The sequence below is a fragment of the Cebus imitator genome, unplaced genomic scaffold, assembly GCF_001604975.1.
Source record: "Cebus imitator isolate Cc_AM_T3 unplaced genomic scaffold, Cebus_imitator-1.0 Scaffold25, whole genome shotgun sequence".
Classification (NCBI taxonomy): Eukaryota; Metazoa; Chordata; class Mammalia; order Primates; family Cebidae; genus Cebus; species Cebus imitator.
Genome location: NW_016107340.1, coordinates 439,146 through 445,460, shown reverse-complemented (window position 1 = coordinate 445,460; position 6,315 = coordinate 439,146). Strand labels below are relative to the sequence as shown.

Below are 6,315 nucleotides of genomic sequence, written 5' to 3'. Positions count from 1 at the left end.
AAAAAAAAAAAAAAAAAATGAAAAGACATTTTAGAAAATATTGCCACTGGGGTAATGTGCCTCTGACACAATTTAAATTCACATGGTAATTTAGCTTATATTCTCTATAAGAGCATTAAAGTTGAGTCATTATTTATTTCAATTGCAATTTCACTTCTTTATTTATTCAGAGATGATCACATATGGGCTCCCTAGCATTACTTAGCACTAGAAAAAGAGCTCCCGAGAGTCAATCAAATTAACCACCCCTTCTGAACCATATAGAATCCAGCACACTTTGCTTCCCTCATTTGGCATTTTGGATGATGACAGTTGCAGAATTGAACTTCTGGGCATTTTGGTTTCTCCCCAGTTTAGGAGAATGCCCAGAATGCAGAAACATGAGAAGAAAGAACAAAACAAAGATGACTTTGTAGGTCTCCTTTGAAGAGCTTCACATCCATCCAATTGCTTTCTCCCCTACTAAAAAACATTACCTCAGTAATATAAGCTCAGGTAAAAATATAAACAATATAGAAGTGAATTGAGCAGAAAGTGAAAGTCCTTTGCCATCCTCCAATCCCACTTCCCTCCACAGAAGAATCTTTCCAGACCCTTTTCCTATGTGTTTATATATGTGTATGTATATAAATACACAAAAATGCATGAATGCAAGTAAGATGCACATATTTCTTTACATAAATGGGAACATATACACTATATATGTTTTCCTATTACTTGCTTTTTATTTGCTAATATTTCTTGGGGATCTCTCTGTACATATAGAGCTACCTTTTTTTTAATTACTACATATTATTCCATAATATATATGAATGTACATTTGTTTAAGCATTTTCCTATGAATATTCAGGTTGTGTGCACGTTGGGTTTTCTGATGTGTTTGTTTTGTTGCTGTTAGAAACAGTACTCCAAATTTATTCTACCTCCTTTGAGCTGATAAAAACCAACCCTAGATATGTTTCTTCTCTCTCCATTTCTGCAGGAAAAAGAGTGCAGATGGGAATAGGAAAGGGAGAGAATGCAATCCCTTTTCTTCCTTCTGACCACCTTCTTCCCACCTCCCATCTCCCACTTCCTTCCTGTCCACAATATACAAAAAGAGAGCTCCCTCTGCTGGGAATGCCATTCTCTTCCTCCCACTCACCTGGGTAACTCCTTTCATCCTGCAAATTGCATCTCACTCTATCTCCCTGAGGTCCCCAGCTCACCACCTGGAAGGTCAAGAGCCTTCCTTCATGCTGCTTTGGCCCTCTCTGTATCCGACATCATATTAAAGTTACCCATCCATACACCTGCCCCTGAGCAGAGGGAAGGAACTCACTGCATATCCTTAGCACCTAGCACCTGATCAGCTGTGGCAGGAGCCCAGGGGCAAACCTGGTGGCCTGCACTGAAGGACCTCCAAGTGAATAAATCTTCACATAGCATGCACTTGGTTTAATTACCATTAAATCCATGTTGAAGCCAACAGCATTAGATGGTGAATCATCTGGATAACATTGGAGCCTCAGACAAGGTGTGCAAACTAAGAACAGGATTTCAGAAACATTAAAATAACACACATCACACCAGCATGGTTTCTTCTGTGGCCTTCCCCACACTCATCAGATTGGTAGGGATCACTGTGATATTGGCACCAGGCTTCTGCTCACTGAAAAAGAGCAATACCTGTTCTGCAGGTTCTATTTTTAATTTTTTATTAACATTTTTACCTGTGCCCTGCTTGATCTCTCTCAGGCAGCCTGCTCTGATAAAACTGGTTTAGTTATGTCCTTTTCCGGGTGTATTTCTGCCCAGAGAGAAGGCCCAATGCACAGAAGGGGTTGGAGAGAGATCCATCTGGAGTAGCCAGTGGGTCAGACCACAGGGCTAATCCTGAAACTAGACCAGCAGGTATGTTGGAGATCAGCTCGTCAGTACTGGAGAAAAGAGTGGCTTGGAAGAGGTGGAGCTCATGTTATGGAAAGCACAACACACAATTGTTCCCTGCTGCCACCAGCTTGCTGCTCCCTAACTCAACCTGTAGAGAAATTCTGAAGAAAACTGGCAATCAGGCAAAACTTCCCACTCTGGCTTGTGCAGCTGAACTCTGATATCCACACAGCCGCCCCAACAGTGAGAGAAAAGGAAGAGAGATGAGGAGAGGAGGTGGTGGAAGGAGTGGTGGGGACTGGTTCTTCTTCCCACCCTTCATTCTACAGAGAAGCACATGGACACCCAGAGAGGTGAAGGGTCTGAGCCCCTCACTGCTGAGTTGGTGGCAGCCCTCTGAGAATTCAGTTCTCCTCCATGCCGGTCTCCATGCTGTTCCTCTGCTCTGCATGTTGAATAGGTACAGAATTTTTCCATACACTCTGGTGTAATCTATGTCTAGATGAGGGATCTACTATGGCTTAAATGCCTGCTCCACCTGGCTTGCCGATTTCTTAGGTAAAATAATGGTTTTATTTATTGGTTCTTTTATAAATGCAAATGGCCCTGGGAGAGGCGACATAGCCTTAAAGGATTTATTAAATCTTTTCTGCAAAGTAGGTGAGCAAAGTGAATTGGGGGCTAATAAGAGCTTGGCAATAGGGGTGTGTGTGTGCGTGTGTGTGTGTGTGTGTGTGTGTGTATGTGTGTGTGTGCATGCACACATGAGCGTGGTGACCAATTTTCCAGAGGGACTACAGATGTCAAAGGGGCTGGGTTTACGTTTTGCTTAGTAATAAGTTTGGTATGACAGCCTTTTCTCTTAAGGGTGCTCATGGTCATTCTGACCACCAGGTGAGATGTGTACTCACCATAGTTTGTGACCTGGTCTGGCTGCTTCTACAGCTAAAAACTCCCACTGACCCAGATTCTTCCTGGCAGCCTACAGGTAGATGTGTGAGTGACAACCAGCAGATTAGCTCTTTAAAGTGGAAGACTGCCAGAGAGATGTGCCAGCACTCTCCTTGGCGGCAGAGGGTGGGAGAGCTTGCCTCGGGGCGAGGTGCATCCTCAGGCTCCTAAATCACCTGCATGTGTCCCTGCCCCCTCCTTCTCTCCTCACAGTGGATTCCTTAGGTCTTTGCCAGCTCCAAAAGCAGGGATGCCTTCAAACTCTGACAGCTGCGCTCATCTGGTGGCTCTACCTTTAATAGCTATTTCAGGTTTTTTCTAAACCTTGTCGAGTCTCCACATTTCTACTTAGTTGGAGGAACCTAGAGTGAAAAACAATCTGTAAACAGTAGCCCCCATTATCTGCAGAGGTATGTTCTAAGACCCCCAGTGGGTGCCTGAAACTGCAGATAGTACAGAACTTTATACAGACTATAGATTTTTTTCTACACATACCTATGATAAAGTTTAATTCACACATTAGGCACAGAAAGAGATTGGCAGCAATAACTAAAAATAAAATGAACCATCATAACAATACACTCTAATAAAATGTATATGTATGTGGTCTCTCTCTCTCAAAATACTGTACAATGCTGTCTGCAGGTAACTGAAATCACAGAAAGCAAAACTGTGGATTACGGGGGTCGGGGAGGAACTACTGTCCTACACACACTATAGCAGCTACAGATGCTAGGAAGATTGTTTAAAGAAGCCTGACCCCCCCCCCACTTCCTTTTCGAGTTCCCTTGTGAGGATGAATAAAGGAAAGTAATGCATCCAAAGCCCGCTGAGCTCCTTGGGGAGAGGAGCTATGAATGCCCAGATTCTGTGGTTTTACACCGGGCATTTAATAATACCACTGACAGCTAGACTTTCTCCTCCCTAACAGAATTTGATTGCATGAATCACCCAAAGGTCTTTTCTGTAATATAATTTTTAAAAAGTCAGTGAAAGTGGAAAACATTATAGTCTTCCAGTAATGACTGACAACAGGCAAGGTTCTGCTAAAACTGGGGGAGGGTACATTTCCTATGGGACATGGAGAATTCTTCCTTTCTCTCTGGAAAGTTGCAAAGACTGGAGAGGTAATGGGAAACACAACGGCAAGTTTGACTACTGAAATTTAATAAGGCCTGACATTTCTATGCCTAATCCTCATATATATTCCATTACGGTGATTTTTAAGACAGGCACAAAAATGAGGCTGTCTTATGCATACAAAAGGGAGGCAGAAGGCAAGGAGAAGGGGGAGCTGAACTCATTATAAAAATAAGCCATCACAAATAATCCCAACGAAACTTTTGGAAAAACCAGTCCTGATTTCGATTTCTCAAGGAATTCTCCCTTGAAATCATTCTGCCAGGCTCCAGTGAAATCTTAATTCCAGTTCTTTGTAGGCTCAAAACACAAAAATCCAATGTAAAACTAAACATTTTAAAACTAGGAACACAAAATGACATTGCGGAAAACCAGAAGAAAGTTTGGTAAGTCAACTCTTTCTAAAATATTTCAGCCCGCCTGGATCTCTAGACAAGGAAGGAATTCAGAACCCAGCTGCACAGCTTCTCTCTGTGGCTGGTCAGACATTCTTCAGTGGCTCTGGTGGCAAAAAAGCTAAAAGTTGCTTCAAAAAACAAGCAGCTTCCATCCGTGACTGTTAGAACTCAGAAAACCAGGCCTGTATTCACACTGGCCCAATCAGTGAAAGATTACATGTCTCATGTAAGGCTGCAGTACCATCTACCCTTGAATAGAATGAGTAATTTTGTGCTATTTTTGGATGGTGCAGTGCTTTAAAACAAAGTGATAAATTAAAATGGCCTCAGTAATGCAGCAAAAATGTTAAACTGTTTGAAGGCAAATGGAAAATGTGGCCTTAGTGTACAAAGAAGGAGCCAGCAGATGGAAAGGTTTGGAGTCTCTCAACTGAGTTAAAAACAATGGCAGCCAGTCAGTCTGGTGAATTTGGAAACTATGCTGTGCCCGGTATCTTGCCTGGGCATGAGGAATTATTAAAGAGAAATTATTAATTTTTTTTGGTTTCTAAATCCCCCGTTAGATAATTCCTTGAGGGCAGGCACATCATTTGTTTTTCCATAATAAGACCTGGGCTTCTGTAGCCAAGTTAACATCCCACCTTCTACAGATCAATGGCCTATTTTTGGTCACTGCTGGCATCCATCAACTCTTCCCATCCCTCTTCAAGTCCAGGCCCAATTTCTCCACTTAGCGTTTAGCTAAATCCTACATCCCACACATCCTCCAAGGTCCAGCGTACACCTCCTTTTGTTTCTTCATGATTTCAGCCTGTGCTGGTTGCTCCTCTCTCTCCTTTCCTATTGCACTTGGAGTCAGGTCACATTTGGGTTTAGATGAGCATCGGGGAGCAGGGGACACCCCAGGAACAGCAGGGGCAAAGGCAAATTGCGTGCACCTCGGTGACGCTGAGAAAGGAGAAGAAAGGGAGAAAACGGAGGGAGCAAGGAGGAAGATGATAGAGTCAGATCTCCCCAGTCGTGAGCTCTGCAATATTGGGCAAACAATTTTCAAGTCCCGGAGCCTCAGGTTTCTCCACTCTCAAAGACCTCCCACAAAGGGTTTTCATGAGCAATCGCCTGTAGTATCTGAACAATAAATAAAATGAATTTGTGTTAAACTCATCTAACCTAAGACAAAATGGCTCACTGGGATGAAGAGGGTAAGACCATGTGGCAGTAATGATCTTCATCATGTTTGGCTCAACAGGATGCATCTTAATAGCAAGATTTAGACCACCCTGGCCAACATGGTGAAGCCCTGTCTCTACTAAAAATACAAAAAAATTAGCTGGGCATGGTGGCGAGCACCTGTAGTCCCAGCTACTTGGGAGGCTGAGGCAGGAGAATTGCTTGAACCTGGGAGGCGGAGGCTGCAGTGAGCCGAGGTCGCGTCACTGCACTCCAGCCTAGTGCCTGCTGACAGAGTGAGACTCTGTCTCAAAAAAAAAAAAAAAAAAAAAATTGCAAGACCTATTGAGTGCTTACTATGTGCTAGGCACAGTCCAAAGAACTTCACACCTACTAATCCAATTACTCCTCACAACCATTCTATGAGGTCTGTAGCTTATTATCCTCGTTAGTTGGGGAAGCCAAGATACCAGCCAGTCTGACTTCAGAGCCACTACTCTCTTTCTTGGGACAGAGTCTTGCTCTGTCACCCAGGCTGGAGTGCAGTGGTGTGTTCTCGGCTCACTGCAACCCTCTGCCTCCTGGGTTTGAGCGATTTTCCTGCCTCAGCCTTCCAAGTAGTGGGATTACAGGTGTCCGCAACCATGCCTGACTAATTTTTGTATTTTTAGTAGAGATGGGGTTTCACCATCTTAGCCAGGCTGGTCTTGAACTCCTGACCTCGTGATCCACCTGCCTTGGCCTCCCAAAATGCTGGGATTACAGGCATAAGCCACCGTGCCTG

At 43.6% G+C, this 6,315-nt stretch overlaps 1 long non-coding RNA gene across 1 annotated transcript; it reads right to left on the bottom strand.

The window, feature by feature from the left end:
- Positions 1-136: 136 nt before the first annotated feature.
- On the bottom strand, positions 137-1,796 carry LOC108300149. The gene is made up of 3 exons (XR_001823273.1): positions 1,713-1,796; positions 1,322-1,385; positions 137-462 (listed from the first exon to the last, which is right to left on the bottom strand). It is a non-coding gene; the product is annotated as an uncharacterized LOC108300149 (long non-coding RNA).
- Positions 1,797-6,315: the final 4,519 nt, after the last annotated feature.